Source organism: Taeniopygia guttata, chromosome 4A (assembly GCF_048771995.1).
Source record: "Taeniopygia guttata chromosome 4A, bTaeGut7.mat, whole genome shotgun sequence".
NCBI classification, from domain to species: Eukaryota; Metazoa; Chordata; class Aves; order Passeriformes; family Estrildidae; genus Taeniopygia; species Taeniopygia guttata.
This window is the reverse complement of record NC_133029.1, coordinates 10,522,947-10,544,182: the sequence shown is the minus strand read 5'-3', so window position 1 is coordinate 10,544,182 and position 21,236 is coordinate 10,522,947. Positions and strand designations below refer to the sequence as shown.

The 21,236-nt window shown below is 37.9% G+C and overlaps 1 protein-coding gene across 18 annotated transcripts in view; it reads left to right on the top strand.

The window, feature by feature from the left end:
• The window catches only part of TENM1 (teneurin transmembrane protein 1), an 873,984-nt gene that overhangs the window by 98,934 nt on the left and 753,814 nt on the right, over nucleotides 1–21,236 (top strand). The gene's annotated exons all lie outside the window — the stretch shown is intronic.

The following is a 21,236-nucleotide window of genomic DNA, read 5'->3' as shown; positions in this document are numbered from 1 at the left end:
AAAGGTCAACTGCTTGAAGCTAAATTATCAGCTGTGTTGGGGTTCCAGCCATTGTTCACCACTGGGAGCCTCTGCAGCCAGACAGAACAGCTGCACTTGAGTATTTCTCTGTTAACCAGGAAAATTGCCCTCATTTTTAGTTAAGTTTCCTAAGAAGCTCCTTACAAGGTAGCCTAAACATGAGAGATCCCTAACTCTGATGTCCATGATCACACCCTGTCCCCAGACACAGCATGCCAGAGCTCATTCCTTTTCAGGTATGGGCTGCAGTGCCAAACACCCAGGGCTTCCTGGCAGCTGGAGCGTTCGTCTTGATTCATAAGAAGACACTGAGCTTTTTAGGGCGTTATTTAAAAAGTACTTATTTGTACTCTTCCCTTCAATAACCCATCAAATACACCTCATGTTTTGAATTTGTAGGTGGGAGGTAAGGAATAAATCACAGTAATGGGAGAATGTTTTCTTTACATGCTCTGTCCTTGCATAACATGGTCTTTCTTAGTATCCATCTGGCATGATGCTGAAATTTCCTGATTCATGCAAAAGGTATTTGGATATCTGCACCAAGGATAACACCACAGGAGACCTTCCCATGTTGTTTTGCAAATAAGCCTGTTCTCTCCTGTCTTTAGATGCTTATCCACAATTGTGCTCCACATGGCAATTTCCTTTCAAGAATGCTAGTTCACATAGAATTCTGGAACTTGGTAGACGTGGGGCTAGTGACAAAACCTGTCTTCCTCAGGACATTTGTTTGTGTATGAGGCAGTAAGAGCAGTCCCTGTCACTTACGCCTGTGTTTCATTCTTTTTCTCCTTCCATTTTTTATTTAATTTGCTCATTTTTAAAACTGAAGGAATGAGCTGAAAGGAATTAATTTAAGTAGCCCAAGACACTAAAAATTTTTTACTGCCATGACTGTTGGCAATTTTGAAGATAATTACAATAGGACATGCACTCCGAGTTTGTTTCTCTTTCTGTAGTAAATTTGAATAATCTTTTTCTCTGTGTAACTTTCCTCTCTGAAATTCTATGAGACAATGTGACAAGGAGCTGTAATGCTTAATTATTAAAAATCTAAATATATAGTATTCCACAGAGAGGTAAAAATGAGTTTTTGTAGATCTCATAAAATTGTTTGAAGGCAATTCTTCCAGTTATGTAATGAAAAATGTAAAAAAGCCAGAGGAAAAAATTAAAAAATATAGAAAACTCACTGCTTAATTTTAAGACTATTTTGATTTTCAGAACTGTATTCTCGTTACAGTCTTTGGAATGAATGTGTTTAGAGTTTGATGTGACACTGGAAGGGTTTTGCTTATTAGACTCAGGTGAGTGCTCCAGGAGGAAAATAGCTTGGAAAACCTCCAATTTTCCCAATTCACTATCAATTAATTACACTCTTGAAGTTCATGAAGTTTGCCTAATTATTTTGGAATGTTTTGGAGCTGCATTTGCATTTTGAGCAGTGAAACAGTACATGAGAATAGAGTCCAGTGAATACCATGTGTTGAGAAAGTGACATTGTTAAATCTTCTGTAACATTTAAGAAAAGAGGTGTTAAGAACTGGTGTAAAGGTCTGCACGGCTACCTCCTGTACCTTGGCAAGTGTGATCACTGCAGGTTACAGGGGAGGATCAGTGTAGATGTGTCCTCTGGCCTCCCATAATTACACGTGGTCAGAAGGCAGACTGAAGGTGACACCCAAGCCCATAAATGTTGTGTCCTCTCTGTGTTTCTAGAGGAAGAAGGATGCTGACAGGCAGAAAGGACAGGAAGAAAGGATTCTCACAAGGTGCTGGATTTTTGCTATGCAGCACATTAGAATACCTGTTCCCAAATGTAGTATTTAGTGTAACAGCCCTGATGTGTATCAACTGCAGTTTTTTAATTATTTCTGAACTGCCTGGTAAAATACTATGAAAACAGTTATTTTCAAGATAGGTCATCATTCAAACCTTTGAGATGGAAAACCCAAAAGCAGGAGGAAAAAACTCTAAAAAATAGGTTTCTTTGTAGAACAGGTAGATTGATCATCAGAGATAGACCAAGAACTTCATTTTCTTGGGGTTAGCACTGGTTTGTTCATCACTCAAGTTTATATTTCAATTTTCCAGTGTCCTGGACCTAGCATACACATGTGTTTTCTCTAAACTTGAGGAAGTTTCCAGTGCCACAAACTGATAATGGTTAGACTTGCCTTTAGAGACATATGGTTTTCCTTGTGGTAACTTTTTTCATGATAAAAGAAGTAGTTACTCTATATCCAGTAAATATGTGCAGTCACCTGGGACATCTTCAGGTACAGGTACCTGTTTAGTATAGAGGTGTCACAACTGCAGTGCTGTGAAGTTTTAAGTATGATGAGCTTGGTTTAGACCATTGCTGTATGGAGGTAGTCAGAGATGTGAAAGATGCATAAAACAACTGATAACATGGATAAATAGAGTGCCTGGATGTCTCTGAAAACTCTGGCTGTTTTTAAGAGAGAAAGACCAAAATAGTCTGGAATTTTTCTTCAAGTACTTCAAAGTCATTGCAGTGACAATATCCATTACTGTAATCTGCCAGGGACACACTGGGGTTATATCAGGTAGTGAGGCTACAGGTCAGTCCCTCAAGAAATGATCCTGGCATATCTTGTTTTAAAAATTTAGTAATTCCCTTGAAAAAAAGAAATTAGCAAAAACAATTTTTTTGAAGCCTAAAATGTTTGTGGGCCCTGTCACAGGGGGAGTTCAGAATTCCATACAGGAAGAATAAAATGACCTTGAGGACTACAGTAATACTATCTGAATGAAATTCAATAGGACAAAGTGCAAGATCATGCACAAAAACAATACAATTCTGTTATAAGCTAGGAGCTTGTTAATTGGAAATGACAGAAGAGGAGAAAGTCATAGGATGACTGCAAGCCATCAGTGCAAAACATCAATGAATAAGGAAAATACGATCTTACACTGTGCTGGATGAGATATCTGCGTTAGTAAAGGAAATACAAACACCTGGACTAGGTCCCACAGAAACATTAATGTGGGATATTTGTAATAATTTTGTTTTCCTGCTTTTAATTGAGGTGAATTCAAACTGGAACTAGTGTAAAGAAAGGTTACTATAATCTTCAGGAGAATGGGAAGTCTTATAAGAAGAGTCTGAGAGACTTTGTTGCGCTTAGTACAACCAGATAAATCTATCAGAAGTTGATCAATAAATTAATAAAAATTATATAAATATATATATGTTGGAAATAAATGTGTCCAGCTCTCAGCAGTGTGATATTTCAGACCCAATTTTAATGGTGGTCAAAACCCCCCACAGACTACCAGCCTTTGCTACTAAGATCCTTTTGACTTAAAGGGGAAAATCTAACTTGCCTGCTAGTGACTGAAGGGAGCCAAATAGCAAGGGAGCTCAAGAGCAATCATTTCCAGTGCCTCTAAGCATTTATAAGGAAAAGCCAATATTGAAATCAGTTCTGTAATTCAGGTGCTGCTGGGTTCATGTGTGGTTCAACTTGTGTTTATTTGGATTGTATTGGAGATGGAAGAAATCATCCTAAGTCACAAACTGCCAGAATGGTGTTGTCAGACTGGGAAGAGCCACAGTGCTATAATGGCATTGATAACACAGTTTATGCTCACTGACATACTCTCTTTCTGTTCTCTCTGTAAGGACACATCCTGCAAATAACTTGCTGGATATTTGCTCCATTGAAATATTGCATTCCAATCTACTTTTAATCTCATTTTTCTAAATCCCAATGGCTTAGACCTGACTGGACCCCATGCTGATCACAAATAGAGCAAAGAAAGGCTTAAACTCCTGTCATGAGAACATTTTTTTTCTTGAAAATTTGCCTTAATGGTATTAATGAACTCCCGTAAAATTACCATCTCTGCCATCCTGCTGATCAGAAATTCTAGCTTTGCAGGTGTTGGGTGTTTTGCGGTTTTTTTCCTCTTTTTTTTTTTTTTCCTCATAATGAGCTGACACTAACATTTTTTGCTGTTCTTGGCCACTTCCTCCTTGCTGAGCTGAACTAGGACTTAGAAAAACAGCATCTTTTCTCTGGTGTGGGAAGTCAGTGGGCATGAAACAGGAGGAACTGCTTTCTTTGCATTCCATTCAGGATGGCCATGGAGAGCTATTTTGGAGAAAAGGGGAAGAGTGAAAAATGTGTGTGACAAACACAATGGAGACTAGGATGAAGAAAAAAACCATGAAGACAGAAAGGTTTACAATGAAAAACAGGGAAGAGGAGCAGAAATATTAATAAAAACAAGACCAACATAAGCACAGCAAAATGACCCCTTCTACTTATTTTGGCTGAAAAGAATTGCCTCAAGTCACATCAATTTTAATTTGTACTGCAAAGTTTGTAGTAGACCTAAATTTTATATAGCTGAAAGTGTCTGTCAGCCTGCTCCTGAGAAGTGTCCAGTGCTATTGCTGCATTGAAGGAAGCTCAAAATCATCCACTCATGTTTAAGGCTATTTTTAAACCTGGCCTGAAGATCCTGCAGCCCGAAGCCTGGTCTGCACTGGCTGTTTTGCCACCCCAGAGTTGTGATCTTTTTGTAGCCATTTCCAGTTTTTCAATGATTTCTTCACATGCAAGGGTAGGGAGCTGATAGCTATTCCTCCAGGACAGTCTCCCAGGACAGAAGAACCTTTCCACAGCTGACAGACTTTCTTACAGGAGTGTTGTGCCACTGCAGTGAGAAAAGGTGCCCAGGAATGCTGCCAGGACAGTGAGCCCTGAAGGACAAACTCCTGACTCCACTGAGCTCTTGTGTTATGCTATCACATTATCCTATTCCTTCCCAAGTTTTCATATTGGGATTGACATCCCTGCAAGCTCAGTCACCTTGGGAGAACACAATTCTTTTGCTTGTAGAATGCTTATTGTATCTGATCCCCCTTGTGTGCATACTTACAGGCTATAGCAGTAGAATTTCTACAGTGAAATCAGTTGAGAAATTCTATAATGCCTGAGGGTACTGGAGCAGCTCTGAGAGCAGATAATAACTGAAGTTCCTCAAATGCTGTCAAATGGTAATTGTGGGCTCAAATTGCAGCTTTATTGTCACAAAGTAGAATTGCTGGGAGGGAATTCCTAGAACCACCATACCCACGTACAGAATTTTTCTTTTCTTCCCCCTAATTTGAGTTTTTGTTGGATTATATCTTCTTCACCTTCCATATTAACACTTGTTTGTCTTTTGATTTTGTTACTGCACTACTGGTTGTACCTAGTTAATGGGGAGCACTTAGGCAGCCAATGATGAGAAGCAAAGATGTTTTCTTTTAGACTGTGTTTGAAGGTGATCATGAAGTAACTTTTAACAAGAAATACTCCTATTCCAGAATAATGTTCTATTTTGCTCCTTTAAAATTTATTCTTATGTTGACTGTATATGTGCTTTTCATAATGAAAGTCAGAGAGATACTCCTCTGCATATGTTCTAAGCCTGTGATAATTAGACAATTCCTGCTTCAGTGGAAAGTGACTAATTCTTTGTCCTCAGAAGGTGAAATAATATATCTCTGCCACAGAATCAAAGGCTGATACAGAACCAAAACCAACCCCTACAACCCTAAGCATGCTCTCAAAATACAGGTATTGCCAGGATAGGGTGGATTTTACTGGCTTGTTTGCCATTTTAATACCTAAGAAGAGGTAGCAAGTAAGAGACATCTTGACTTTTGGGGGAAATATTAGAATAAGATACTAATTTAATACTGCAAATTCAAGTGTTCTTCATTGAAGCTTGAAAATTCAACTTCTTTTTATAGCATAATGTAGAGAATGACAGCATGATGTATAAAAATGAAGCACTGTGACAGATTGATTAGGAGATATGTACTTCTAGTACATTTGCTATCGGAAAAATGCATGATTACATGAAGACTGAAGGAATAGAAATGACTCTTCATATCTCCCATGTCTTCTCACACCATTCAAAAATCTCTGCCTGTGCTTCACAAAGAGTTTCAGTTCTTGAATTACACAGCTGACAAACTTTCACATAAATTTATCTCAAGGAGTATTGCTTGAATTGATTTAGGGTAAGTTGTCTTACTTCAGAGAGACATGGGTCTTAACCTGTGCTTTTGGAAGTAATTATTTTAGCTGCAGGTGTGGAGAATACAATAGTTGTGTTAAAATGTGACAGTTTTATAAGCCACAGTTATTGTGAACATGGGAAAAAATTTAAGTCCAAAGACATGGTTTGGAAGTATTATTGAGAGCGCTGCAAAATATAAAGTTGTGCCAGTCTCACTTTGCATTGCCTTCAGTCTTTCTGGAGCTAGAACAGGCTCCTGTTGGGAGACATTGCTCACAGTCACAGATTAACTACTGGAAAACATCTGTGTTGGGTTCACACCAGACTCCAGGAGCTGCTGGTGCTGAACAGTCATGCTACAGAACTGCAGGCAAAGAGATAAAGCAAGCGATTAGTCCTACTGCAGCCAAGTGCCAATATACCTTATAATTACTTTGAATCTTTTCAAACACATTAAAAATATATTCAGTAGAGCCACCTTCTTGCATTTTTGTTAAGGTACATGAACTTGCTGATGAGAACACAATGCAGAGTGGAGATGAATGCAGAAAAGGCGAGAACAAACATCCTGACAGCAGCCGGGTGTTACTTGGGCTTTTCAAAGAGAACTTTCCTTGACCCTCTTAGAGCACATGGCTTATTACTGAAAGTGTCAAACACTTGGTTATCTTTGTTCAGCAGCACTGAACAGAGGCCATTTATTCATAACTTGGAGTGCTGCTCTTATTACAGAATCATAAAATATTCTGAGTTGGAAGGAATCCACAAGAACCATCGAGTCCAGTTCCTGGCCCTGCACCAGACAAAGCCAAAAATCCCACCCTGTGATTCTTATTGCTGTACTGCAGTTGAGTGCTTGCAGGGCTGTGACAATAGCGAGTTGTGGCCCCATAGTTTAATGTTATCTATGGCAGGTTCTTTTATGCTCTCGTGAAAACCAAGGTCTGGAGCTGCTCCTGAAGAGGGAAAGTGGGCAGTTCCTGCTGCAGAAACTGCTGCTGCATGCTGAACCTCACTGTTTGCTCCTCTGCTCTGTCACAGTTAGTGCTCTTAGCACAGTAGCGTTTATGGCATCTGCTCCTGCTATACTGACACACCTTGGAGAGAAAATGAATCAGAATTGCACGTTGGTAGTGGCAGGGAGGAGAGCAGCAATTCTCAGCTCTATTTCTCTTTGTTTATCATTGAGCCTTTTTTTTTTTTTTTCATTTCTTAACTCTAGTAAGTTCTCCATATGTGTTTAGTATTTTCACATATGTTTCTGTGTATATTTAATTGTCTACAGTAGACTCTTCCCATCTTGTCTTCCGGCTTCTTGTGTCAACTGTCTGTTTAGATTTTAAGCTATTTGAAAAGAGCCATTTCTTTGTGTATCTCCATGCAGTAAGATATAACCTTGCAGTTAATTGAACACTCTGAATAATATTGCCATATAAAAAGTATAATTACTGATGGTACTCAGATTTTGATAGTTTTTTAAATGTCAATGTCTATGCAGAAGAAAATGACATGTTCTTATCAATAACCACTTTTCTCAATGTGCCTGTGTGGATTCCAGCACCTCACAGAGAAGAAATCTACCAGTAGATAGCAGTGTAACTGTAGTATCTCTGTTGGCATTTTAACTAGCCTATTTTTGTGCTAGCTGTAAAACCTCATGGTTTGTGCTATTGGAAAGATTTTAAGGCTATTCTGTATAGAGAACTCAAGCTTTATGAAGGTAAAAAGACAGAAAATAGGAATACTTCCTTTCTGAAGCATACTCTGCAAAGGCTTGTGATATATAAAGGCTTGCCCAGAACAATGTGTAAATGATTTGCTGGTGAAGGGTGTGTCTTTGTACCAATGTTATATTCTTCTAGAATACTCAGCTTAGCTTCAGGAATTCTTCATTACCATTTGATGTTTATCTTAGTGATTTGCAATCTTATTTCTTGTGTAAAATTTTGGTACAATTAGTTTTTAGTTAATGATTATGATTTTGTCAGTAAGTAGATGATATAAAGTATGCCTCAAACCTCTAGGCTTATATTACTTTGCCACCATTTACTGTTTGGTTGTTTTTGGTTTTTTTTTTAATTGAAAAATTAAAAAATTTAAAAAATAAATTTTTTTTTTTTGGTGTAGTATTTGCTGTGGTTTTTAGGTCCTGTTTGTTAATATCTAGGTCTTTAGTGGTTGGATTGCTAGCATTTGCCATTACGGTCAGAATGGCAATAACACAAACACCATGGGAAATACCAAGTTTTCTTAGTAAGTTTGTACTTCCTAAAAGTTGCTCTTTCATCAGTTAGCACGTGCTATCTTGAAAATACGTTAGAGACCTTTCAAAGACAAGATTATGTACTTTCCCTGAGAATTGCTGCTATGAGGTGTTGAAGATAAATGTGAATCTGTCTTCCTGTCCCTTTTCATGACAGCAGCAATAGGAAAGCGCCAATCAGTTGGTTAATGAATCTGTGTGATAACTTCATGACTCTTCATTTTCTCCACTCTGCTTTTGGCAGTTCTAAAGATGTTAATCTCTCCACATTTGCACGGGAGAGGTCTGCATTTGAGAGAGGTCTTTACATGCTCTACCTACAAAAGACCAGTGTGTCAAAAGGCACCACTGTTGATCTCATCTGTGTTTCATTAATTCCAGTCTCCTTGTCTTTCCCAGGCAGCTGTCACCCCTGCCTTTCAGAATCTACCACTCAAATGACATTTTGGGTGTGATAACATCTCCATCATCCCTGTCTCTGCTGAACTCTTTGTACAACCTCTGTGCCGGCCACACTTCAAAGCCACAATCTCTATTTGTTCTCCTGCTCAGTTTTCACTGTTGTCTATGTGAGGCGTTGGAAGATGCGTTCTTGAGGAGAAACCCCTGAGCTTGGGCAACATAAATACCCTTGCTTCTAATTCTCAGTTTTGACTATATTTTGTTTCCACATTTGCCTCTGTTTTGTTTCCAGTTTCAGTTTTGTTTCAGTTCACTTGAAGGCTGAAATGATATGACACAAAACACTCTTCAGCTGTACTTCAGGATTAAAATGTAACCTAATTTGGTGAAAAACCTTTTGTCTTGTCCATTTGTGGCAGCAGGTTTTCTTCACTTTTTGGCAAGACTTTTTGTGGGCAGAAATATTGCATTGCTTAGGAAACACTGTTAATGGTTTGGTTTAAATAAGGACAATTTCACTATCGTGAAATTAAGCACATGAAAATAATCCTCATTTTTTTGTCTTCCTAAAAATAAATAGTTTGGGATATTTCTAAATATAAACTGAGTAGTGGTTAATGGTATTAGAGAGGGCATGAGTATTGAAGTTGGCAAACCAGACCTTTATAGTTGATTTTGTTTGAGATTTTTAAAATACTTTTTATTGCATTTGTGATTGTTATGCTCCTTCATTTTCATAATTGGTCTATTATTGCGATGAGTCACACCCACTCATAGTGCATAGATGTGATGAATGCATGCTCTATAGAGAAAACAAAGTAGAAATTAAAATTTCTAAGGATTTTGCTGATATTTTCTTTCTTTTTTTTTTTTTGCATACGTAAATTATCATACTTTTTAATTTTTGAACTCATTTGAAAAAAAGCATGGTAATATTTTAAGCCTATTATACTTTCTACATAAAACCAGAGCAAAACTAATTATTCTTTTCCTGCATGATATTGCCATCAATCTTATGAGGAGAAACAGTTTCTGCATTACTGCACTATCAGGATTTTTTTATTTATTTATTTATTTTTGCTAGGCCATTGCTTAAATGCAAAGTGTGTCACTTTATTATATCACAGTGCATATTTCAATGATCTGGGTGGCACGGTTATAGCACTGTTGATCTTACTGTAGTGCTGTGAAATGAATAAGTAAGGGCTGACAACTGGCAGGGAAATCGATCCAGGCTCCGCTAAGGTGGAGCTCATTATTGCGGGATACAACAGGCCAGCACTGGCTGTCAGGAGCAGGAGACTCTCAGATGCTGCCAAGGTCAAACCCAACACAGTAACAAGGGTTGAGAGAGAAAAAACCCCACACGGTGCAGCCACCATCCCACCGGTGTGGGGCAGATCATTTCCAATTCTCACAGGAGCAGGGTGTAGCTGTGGGCTGCACTTGCAGAGCCAGTCTGCTCCCAGTGGCCAGCAGGCTCCTGAGGATGGGCTCAGCAGGGCTGACAGCTTTTCCCTCTTCTCCCCTCTTGTGGAGGCTGGCCACCTTGACCTTTTCCCAGTTTGGCTCCCTGCTCTGAGTGGTCAATCTCAAATTTGTGTGAGTGGAGGGCCCTTTGACTGCCCCTCTGCTCAGGAGGAGTCCAGAGAGCCTGGAGGTGTCCTGACTCCCATGGCCAGAGAGCCTGGAGGTGTCCTGACTCCCATGGCCAGAGAGCCTGGAGGTGTCCTGACTCCCGTGGCCAGAGAGCCTGGAGGTGTCCTGACTCCCATGGCCACAGAGCCTGGAGGTGTCCTGACTCCCATGGCCACAGAGCCTGGAGGTGTCCTGACTCCCGTGGCCAGAGAGGCTGGATGTGTCCTGACTCCCATGGCATGGCGAGGCTGGCCAGGGTTAACAGCTGAAGAGTGAGATCTGTGCAGAAAGAAGAGTGGGAGAGTTGTGTGGAACCCTTGGAGTATTAAATAAATGCAGCAGTCCATTTTGGCTGGACCTTGGTATGAGGTTCTCACAGCACTGTCCTGTTTACTGTGGTCAAGCACAGAAGGTCTTGTTTGAAATGTGTAAAAATATACCAAATGGCTTGATGAAATGTTAAATGATTCACTAATGGTTTGAAAGGACTTTGGAAGTACCCCACAGAGGCACTACATTTAAAATAGGATAATTTTAGGGTAACATTTAATGGGCTTGGAGAAATAAAGAGTAATTTTAGTTGAAGGTGTATTGTAATTTTCATAGTTTGGACAACAAACAGAGCACTGACTACAACAGCATTAAAAGCCTAAAATAGTTAAAATTATGTCAGGTTCATCTTCTGCCAGCAAATGCTGTAGCCCAATCTACAAAACCAAAGTACTGTGTCAAATAATAAATAAAACAGAACAAAACAGCTTACAATCACAAGGCGATTATGTTCTTAATGCCTTAAGAATGGATAAATGTACTATTTTCTGCACTTGTACTCCTTGATACATGAATGAAAATACATTTAAAGCAGTACATGCATTAAAATTTCATGTTAATTCATAATATAAATACTAAATTCAAATGCGGTATCACCTAAATTTAATCCATTCTTTGTAAACACTGTAATACATGCACACAACACAGACACTCCAAGCCAGCTTCTGACAGTTACCTTTACTACTTTCTATTATCTGTGAATTATTTGCAAGATGGTTGAAGCATGATTGAATTGGGAAGCTATTTCTATTTTGTATAGATCACTGTTTCTGAAATACTTATCTTGGAGCAAATGTTAATACCATGAAACATCTCGTGTTGCTTACAGTTAAATGCTTGAGATACATGGATCACCTAATTGTTTTTGCTTTACAGTACTGCTCAGCTCCGTAGTCAAGGGATTACTTTCTTTAGGCACTAGGGAGCAACAGTTCTTCACTTTTCTGTTATCCATATTTTCTGCTCTTTCTGACTTCTCTAAGCAGCAGTTATCAACACATGGAACCTATCCTGGAGTTTTTCACATCTGTTGCTTAGTTTAAGGCAAATGTCCCAGACATACGAAATTCTTTTTGTTGTTGTTGTTGTTGTTGTTATTTCAGGATCATCATAGTTGTTCTTTAAAATGGAGGAAAAAAAAATTCTTTCCTCAGAATGGCAAAAGGTGAAGTAACCAAATGGTGCAAATAAAGACTGTATTTTTCAGCCAGGTATTTAATGTGTTTTGTCCCTGAAAACACTGCGTGGATGCTGTTAAAGACCAGTGTATTTCCTTTCAGCCCTCTGCACCAACAGCCTCCAGCTGTTGAACTGGCACGTGCCCAGGATATGTATGTACAATGAATGTACACCTCTGATTATAGTGATGCGGTGGAAAAATGACAAGTGTCAAGCAATAATCTCAATTTTTTTTTTCTGCAATGGAGCTAGGATGAATGCACCTCAGCTCTTCTAATTTGATTTGAAAGTTGACTGAAGCACAGTAATGAATAAGGAATATTGCCAGTTTTGATTCCTGTAGTTTTGTATGTGATGAGCTGTGTATGTGATACTCATAAGCTTAGCATATGAATTTTTTTCAGATTTTTCCTGGTAGTGTCTCAGAACTTTAGAAACACCCCAAAAAGCCTCTCTCAAATAAGTTGGATTTCAGAATTTACCTAAGGCGTCTGACTCAAGGCTGCTCTGAGTCCCTGCATTTTCCCTGGTGCCCTCTATGCTTTTGTCCTTTTCTCCTCTGCCTACACTTCTGGCTCATCAGCTCTGAGATGATTTAGGTAACATTCTCTTGAGAATTCAAGCCACTGAATGAAACAATTGCCAATGCTGCCTAGTTTATCTTATGAGCACAAATTTCACTGCACACTTAGTGGCCCTGTGAGCATTAAATAATATGCAGTCAAGCAGCTTGTCAGGCCACATCATTACTGTATTTGTAACATGCTCTGCAAAGCGAGCACTGTGCCATCACTGAGCTGCTCAAGGAAACAGTTAATAGGGTCATTGCCTCATTTATCTGGAAGGAATAGTAAAATTGATGGGTAGGGCATTGACCTACTATGGAGGTTAAAAAATATGTTGAAGTATCTGTCCATTTAAGGTGTGCTATACCACTAGGTAATCCAGAGCAATGGATAACTGATTTATAATTATACTAAAGTATTTCACTAGGAGGAATATATTCCTTTAAACTATTTTCCTGTTATCTGTGTGACACACATCTTGACAAAATATTCAGTCTAGAGGACTGTGTGGACAACTTGATGTATTGCCTTCAAACTCTCGCTACTTGTGGTACATTTATGCTGGCAGTGTACAATTTGGTTTCTAGATTTTCATGCCAAATAGCAGATCTCTTTGATTCATGGCTGTCAGAAGCATACATTAGAAACTGCTTTGAGGAGTTGTATTTGGAAGTGTGAGATGACAGCGTGCTGGTTATTTTTAAGCATTAATCAGTTTATACATAGTGGAAGTGATTAGGAATACTTCTGCTTTTTCTTGTCTCCTTGCTTACGCATCCCTTTCTTCTTCCAAAGTTTTGTCAGTGGTTGTCACTCAATCAGATTTTCTGTGCTTTCACTTTGTCATTCTTGTTATTCAGTGCCATAACCTCCAACTTGTAGATATTATTCTCAGGCATTTTTCCTAGTTCGCTTCCAGAATTGCAGATGGAAAGATAGTTGCACAGAATATTGGCTTATACTAGGTATTTGCCAACTATAATTGCGCACATGAATTAAGTTTTGACTATACATATAACCGCAGAGAAATTGTAGATTAAGTGGTTATACTTCGGTTTGACTCTTAATCCAGTTCATTTCACACTTTCTATTTTCATTTAACATGGAATAAACTTATTTATATGCCTACACACTTGTCTACAAAAACTTGCTGGTATTGCCACACTCGAAAGCCTAAATCTAATTTGATTAGAGGATGTCTATTTCAAAATACATTAATGTTTTTAAAAAGTAGTAAGAAATAAGTAAGATTGATATTTTAAAATGAAAGAGCTCTTTTACCTATTTATCTTGTGAGTTAGAAATAAAATGAATTAAACTAAACTAACATGATAGGTACCCATACCTGTTGAAATTAGATGTAGCTCTTTAGAGCTCTCCCAAAGAGCTACAACCGTCCTTATAGGTTAGCTGTGTGTGATAATTTATGAATTCCTAATCAGTTAGACTCCAAGACTCCCTGATTCAGAATCAATTTAAGCATGCAGTCATTTGATTTGCTGAGGTTAATGGTCCATAGTGGAGGTCCCAGTTTAGCACATCACAGCCTCCTTGTGGTCTGTGTTCCCATTGCCCGCGTGTGATGCTTTTAGGGTTTTTTTGGGGTTTTTTGGCCATATGACTTTGCTACCTGAATGCTTGTAATTCATCTGAGAATATAACCTTACCTGTGATATAATTACTGCTTTAATTTTAAAGCAATCCAAGGTAACCAAAGTAAATTTATAATTGCTTTTGAATTCTATTGAAAACTCACGACCTCCATGGCCTATGTTATTAAGTCTTGTTACCAAGACAGATGCTTTGTTTTCCTAATAACTACTGACAACAAATTACATTTAGACACTATATCTTTGTTAGGTGATGGCATGGCTGCCAAAAGGGCTTTGTTCTTATATAAAGGTGTGCTAGTGGGACTATTTTTGAATGGCATTTCCTGATCCTTAAGAACTTCAGGGTAAAGTTGTCCACTTATATATTTGAGAAGTACCTATTAAACTTTATTCAAATGAAGCCCAAACATGTTTTCCCAGAGTGTCCTTCTGGATACAACTTGCACTGCTTGATCAATCCAGTTCTGTATGGACTGATTCTGTTTTCAAAAAGCTTTTTAGAGGGGGCAGTTGCCAGAACCATTATATAGCTGAAATGTCATTAAAGTAACAGAAGCAGGGAAGGAAGCCACATACAAGCCACATATTTCCTGCATTGCCTCTGGGCCTAGTAATTATTCTGTTTTAATGTGAGAGTTTAAATTAAAAATCTGTTAGAAAGCATCATGCTGTATTTATATCAGAGCTTCAAAGTCTGCCTTTTTATCAAAACTTACTTCTGATGGTTTTTATCCTCTTTTATCTTTTTTTGAAACAAAGGTATTTTGAAGTATAAGACAGGTAAAGTATCTTTTGCAACGGATCCATGAAAAGGAAGCAGAGTGAGAGGAGATCTCTAAGGTAGCTGAAATGCAACAATAGAGCATATGAAAGAATTAAATGGAAAATTATAATGGAATTGTGCCAAATAACAGAAATTTTTTTTTCTTGGTTTACATATCAGAAACCAAGACAAGGTAACATACTGCATTTTTATTATTTGTACAAATTATGTTTAAACATCAGTCAATCTTCAAGACTCTTGAATGTACAGCCATAAACTCAGGCCTGAGAAAGACCTGCAGAGATTCAAAACTTCTTTTTCTGCTTTGTACAAATCAAGAGTTTTGGACTTACAGTGGGTTTTTGATTGAATAAAGAGTTTAAAGAGATGGAAGCATTCCATTAATTCTTATTAAGGGCTCTTATAACTGTCATACATATCTGCATGGATGTCAAGATCTCTGCTTTGCCACTGCATCATTCTTGTGCATCACCCTTGATTAAAATCCCAGTGTGGTTATCTTCAAGCACATGAGATCCTACAGTTCTGCTGTGCACCAAAGGAGGGACAGCTCTGAGCTCATTTCATAGCCAGTGGCTTTTCAAGCTGGGGATGCATGCTTGATGCTCTCAGGTATTCCCAGTTCTGTCTTTGCTTTAGTTTGCCATTTAGGGAAAAGAGAGATTGTTTTATACTTTATACTAAAATTTTTACTATTTCTTTCTACTTAATTTGACGAAAAGAGAAAACTTTTCTAACTGAACTTACTAACAACTGTGACAAGTTTGGCTGACTTCCTCATAAGTTGGGAACAGGCCATTCATTGTGGAACCCCATGATATTCAGCAGGATATGTGCAAGAAAATACACTTGTGGCCTCTAAACCATTTTTTTTCCAGAATCCACTTATTCCTCAAGCCTTGTGAATTCTGGCAGATCAATGGAGCTAGCACTAATAGCTGTGGGAGATTTCTGGTACAATGGGAAGGGTACAACAGGAAATAGTGCCTTAGCAGGAAAAAAAAATGTCATAGATTTAAAAACATGCCACCTCTTCATACTGTTCATGTATGAGTTAGTGATCTGCTTCATGAATGTGCCACCTTACTTTGAGGGCAGCAAGTATCTGCTTTGGCTGGTACAATGGGACAGCACAAGAACATTTCTTACTGAATGCATGAGAGCACTCCATGCGTGAGATCAGGTTAAACCAAAAGTTCTGCAAGATCCAAAAGTTGACTGTGAAATGAGAACTATCCTAAATTATATTGTTAATATAATAAACAGTAAGCTGTGAGGAAGGTTATTGCAACTAGTGTAATCTTCGAAGCAGGGCGTTTGTCACTCTGGGTTTGTCAGGACATACACGGAAGGAAAAAACCCTCAGTGATATGGCATGTAGGACTATTCTTCCTTCCTTCATTCCCCATGTCATTTTAACAGCTCAAGCTGAATTTCAGTGCTGGTCCCTGGAATCTTTATGATCCAGGGCATATGTGAAAAGGAAGTATAAGGCTGCCACTCTGTTCAGAGCTGTAGTGAGCCTGTGGCTTTCTTCCTTCACAGCTTCAAGAGAGATGTTTTCTTAACAGTAGGCGCTTAAACTTTGACACCAGCATAGGCAATTGGAAATTGCTGTGCCTGTTGAGGTGGCTGTGCTCCCATTCTGTTAGTACAGATCAATTCTTACAAAAGAAGAATAGGGAGGCTCTACCTGCCTGACTGAATCAATTTTATATCAGAAATGGAGAGATGGAATGGGAGCAGGTGGAATTGTGTCCTTACCTGGTATTCATAGGATGAAACTTTTCATATGACTGTAATTCTGAAAGCTTTTAAAACATCTTGTGATCTCCTGCACAATAATTCAGGAATTAAAAATGTCTTTAAAGTAATCCAGTGTGATGTTGGCAGAAAGCTTTCAGGAAAAAATCCTAAGAGTACAAGTAAACTGGCAAACTCTGTATTCAGGGCTGTGCTGACATCTTTAATTACACCATCAATTATGTTAATTTTAATGCATACTTGAGAATGTGATAAAAATAAACCAAAGGAGATTATTCGTTAGCTGCCATTTCATGGCTGAAATTGAGCTGAACACTTAAAATAAGTCTGGATGAAACAGTACATAGTATGCCATAGGGAACAATTCTACATAGGCAGCAAGTAGAGCAGGGTGGAAACTAATAATTCTTCTATCTTACTTTTTTTTTATTACTCACTGCAAGAAAAACTAGCTTAGATGCTTAGATTCTTTTTTTTTTTTTTTTTTTTTTTTTTCCCCAAGGGGGCTGTAAGCTCTTACCTGAAGCCAGGACAAAACAGAGAACTTCTTAAAGAAAAACCTCTTTAGAGTAAAAAAAAACACTCATTGCATTTGGGATTACACAAAACTGTATTCTTGGTATTGACAATAAGTGATTTCAACTATATCAGCAGAACAAACAGAGGTTCACCTCTTGTATTGAGTCTCTCTGTCACTAAAATCTGGTTGTTCACCTCTAGTTTAGTAATACTTTAAATTGTGCCTGTATTTTAATTGTATATTCCCAAATTTCTTGTGGAGTACATATTATTTCATTAATAATGCCCAGAACACTGAAATTAGAAGGTTTTCTTAGACGCTGAGTGTGGCTGACTTGCAAGTATCGAACCTGAAATTTCTCATACTACCTTGCAAAAGGGAAAAACTGCAAGAACAGTAATTTTCACTTTCAGAGAAAGTACATTTATCACTTGGATCTCAGTGAATAGCCCATGGTCTTAGCCCAGACTCTGTATTTGGGTTGATCTTGATTATATTGTCCACAGTTTACCTCCCATGAACTCAGAAATCCATTTTTCTCGAGTATATCTATACAATAAAATCTCTTGAAATATGCAATATGTCCTAGAGCTATTTGTAATCTTCACAGTAGGGCCCCCAATTTTTTTTAACCCAGCACATATAACCCACAACTAGGAGAGCAATAATACTCTTTTTTAAAAGTAAATTATCTAATATTTATTTGTCCTGAGGCATAAATGAACAGATTTTAAATGGCAAAGGGTCCTACATGGCTACACAAACAAACAGGAATTGTTTAATGCTGGGAAATAGCTCTTCATCATATTTAACAAGTTTTGCTTTAATAAAATACTTTCCATTAAGATAGTGTGGAAGTCAGCATAAAACAGATGCTGCTAGTAAGAATACTGTAAGTTTCCAGGAGACTCAGTCCAGAACAATATGCTTGGTGATGTTCTGCTCAGCAGAATCCTCAGCATTTCTCCCCCTTTTCTGGGATCTTTGTCACACGCCAAAGAAGGAGCTCCATAGATGAGCAAGACAGTGATGGAAGGTTAGGGAGGATGTTTTAATTCTAGTTTGCAAATAAATTTAATTTTCTTTTCTTTATTCATACAAGAATAAGAATAAATGAAGAATTTAATGATGACTTGTTATTAATGCAATGTACTTACATTTCTCAAAAGTCTTGCACATGTACACACATTATATTTGTGACCTTTTCTACTTAATGTAAACACTTTCCTCATGTGTATCAATAAAAGGGATGGTAATGATATCTACAAACAGGTCAATATGAAAATGTCATCAGCTTTAAGACAGTTTTAATGGTATGTGCGGTCACAAAGAATTTCTGACTAAACTGTTTTATGATAATAGCTATGAATTTGCACAAGGTTAGAAATTTAAACCCTTTGCATTAGTTTTCTTCTTTTAAATCTTTAGTGTCATGCAGTATCTCAGCAAGAGCCTCCTTTACATGTCCTTGAAAGTTAGTCCTAAGTAATATTTGTGAACACACTTAATCTGTTCCTATGTGTAGTGTCCATGGCCCCTGCATTTTTCAGGGGCTTGTTTTAGGGGTGTGTCTGTCAGCTGCTGGGGGAACGTAGCACCCACTGAGTAGCTTAGGTTCTTAAAAAACCCACCCATTGCAAGCTACTTCATGGGTGAAGCCTGCACTGTCTTCACCCCAGTTCTCTCTTCTGGGCTCCTCTCTGCTGAAATCTGGTGAGCCATCAACCAAAAATATTGGCTGTGTGCATACTCTGGGTCTGCCAGCAGCTCATCATCTGAAGTTTTTGAAATACAGAACTGGAGTAGAAATCCTCTGAGAGTGAGTATTGTTGAAGATACTTAGTTTTGCAGCGAGAAAAAATGTTTCTACAAGGAGAAATCTATAAACTGTCTTCCCACCCAGAATAAAAACTTTTCTATTTGAAAGTTCTGGGTTAAAGAGAGATTTTAATAGTCCATTAAATGAAGTTTTTCTAATTACTCTTAGAAGGAGGCCTTCTATCAAGAAGGTCTATCTATCTTTGAATCAAAGAATATCTGCCAAATATTTGAATATATAGAGGGCACCTATCATTCAACACAGCAATGTCATAGGCTGCTATGCATAAAAAGTGGGAGAAGGTGCTGCTGGCTGGAGCTGGAGGGGCAAGAAAAAGGAGAGAGGAAGTTGAAAGACAGAAAGGTTTCAACAGAAAGAATGAGATAATTCTGGAAAGGGAAAATCTACCAAGACAAATGTTTATAGTGGAATATAAGATTAAAAAAATTTATTTTGGTTTCAAAAAAAGGTAAATGTAGTTGAAATCTGTGACTATCACTTCAGATTCCTGTTTCTTTTAGAATTCTCTGAAATTATCCTTTTCTCCAGCTTCAAAAGTGTCATAAAGAAATTAGTACTGTAAATAGGATTGCTGTGCTGCTGCATTAATGCCTTCTTGTCTTTAAGCTTTGAATAGTCTTTCTCATTGAAGGAGGCCATGAGGTTAGAGAGAAGGTGATGGCTTGGAAACAAACCCATTTTCTCCTCTGACTGGTCTCAGGGCAGAGTTAATAGGAGTTGGTAATATCAGTCTTTCTTTGTCCTGCTGTGTAAAATAAAGATGTTGTGTTTTACAAGTGCCTGTAAACATTACCTGGTGGATATACAAGAATAATCATTATAACAAAATTATAAAGAATTGCTGAATCCTTCTCTGACCTAAAACAGAAAACACAGAATGAATCACAGCTTTTGAACCTACTAATATTTTATTTAGGCTCATCCACTGATGATTAACTTTGCTCTGGAGAGAAATTCTTTTAGACTATTGCTCATATTTAGCAGCAGAGTCAACTTGTTCTTGGATGTGTGGCTATTCTTGGGTTGCAGTGAGGAGGCAAGAGAGGGCTGATGGGAGCCAATATATCTTTTTCTCTGAAAAGACAATTTTGATGCAGGACTGGAGGTGATCCTAATAGTAGAGTAAATAATGAAAACAGAACTGCGTGGAGAAGGTGAAGAACCAATAGTACTCTCAAGTAGGCGCTTGACAGTATTTGTTTACTTGTGAAGTGTTGCCTGAAATTTGTGGAATCTGTAAAAGAAGATTCAAGGACCAAACATAGCTGAGAGTAGGCACTACAGGAGAGTTTAGAGAATTTGAGGGAGGAGAGTAGGAAAAAATCCCCATATTTCATGAGTAACTAGAAATTTCTTGACCTATGGCTAGGACCTAAAGGCAGATCTTTAGACAAGCAGTGTGACCTTTGTAGGCACATGGTCTTCACCATGAGGCAAAGGCAAATGAAAGAAACAAAAAGCTAAAAAATAAGGGAATTTCAGCAGAGGATGTGAAAAAATAAAAAGCAATTGGGGCAGCTGACATGTAAGCCTGATGGTTCTAGAAATCAAAGATGTGAGAGACAGCGAGTGCACTGGAGCCCAGTTCTCAGGAGGTAAAGAAAGTTATTTCATGAAGAAATTACATAATTATTTAAAGAAATTAATTTCATGAGGACTAGCTAAGTAACCACACAATCTGTCTATATAATGTCCTTCATCTGCTCATTCTCCCAAGTCCTTCACTCATACTGAGTTTACTTGTTGGAGTTATGTTTGTCACTGGAATGTAAAGTGTCAAACTGATTTATGTACACAGGTCTTGGTCTGGGTAGTGATTTGTGTGTGGTGAGATCAAAATGCTTTGGGTGGAACTGTGATTTTTATCTTTTCTTCAATTTACCGCACTACTGGGTAATTATTAGAATTACAGAATATTCTGAGTTTGAATGTAAGACTTCTGTTTTTGGTTTTGTGAGGGGGCATTTTATTTCAGTACTTTTTATTGCACCAAAGAGTTTTGTATGTAGGACAGATATGAGACTAGATAAATAAATATTCAGCACACAAAACAAAAGGTCACCTATATCATATCTAAAGTAAAAATATCGCTTGCCTATAACAGTTGTATGTGTGGAAACTAGCACTTACTGTGAGTGTTTATGTGCTACTTTGTACATGATTTTGTAGTATAGACCCTCTTTCAAAGTCTTAAAGTTGAATGCATCATAGAAGTTTTTTCCATATACTGTAAAAGAGAAAATGAACGTTAAATTTTTGTGTGTGCAT